The 415-nt window shown below is 68.4% G+C and overlaps 1 non-coding gene across 1 annotated transcript; it reads left to right on the forward strand.

Annotated features, from left to right (window-relative positions):
* The first annotated feature begins 77 nt into the window (after window positions 1-77).
* LOC114053649 lies at window positions 78-230 on the forward strand. The gene has a single exon (XR_003570393.1). It is a non-coding gene; the product is annotated as a 5.8S ribosomal RNA (ribosomal RNA).
* The last annotated feature ends 185 nt before the right edge of the window (window positions 231-415 follow it).

The following is a 415-nucleotide window of genomic DNA, read 5'->3' on the forward strand; positions in this document are numbered from 1 at the left end:
GGGGGGGGGGGGGGGGGGGGGGGGGGGCGTCCTTCCCCCCCCCGATGCGCCCGCTTTCCCAAAATGTCACCTCGGACAACTCTTAGCGGTGGATCACTCGGCTCGTGCGTCGATGAAGAACGCAGCTAGCTGCGAGAATTAATGTGAATTGCAGGACACATTGATCATCGACACTTCGAACGCACTTGCGGCCCCGGGTTCCTCCCGGGGCTACGCCTGTCTGAGCGTCGCTTGCCGTTCAATCGTCCGGCTCCCGTTCCCGGGAGCGCGGGGCGCAGCTGGGGGTGGTCGCAGGGCCCCCGCCACGCCCGAGGCAAGGGTGGCCCGGTGGGGCCCTTTGTCCCCCAAAGTGCAGACGCGGTGGTGAAAGAGAGAGGAGCGAGAGGGTCGCCGGAAGGCGGCGTCGGGGGGGGGG

This window comes from Vombatus ursinus, unplaced genomic scaffold, assembly GCF_900497805.2.
Source record: "Vombatus ursinus unplaced genomic scaffold, bare-nosed wombat genome assembly UNPS02004161.1, whole genome shotgun sequence".
In the NCBI taxonomy this organism is placed as follows: Eukaryota; Metazoa; Chordata; class Mammalia; order Diprotodontia; family Vombatidae; genus Vombatus; species Vombatus ursinus.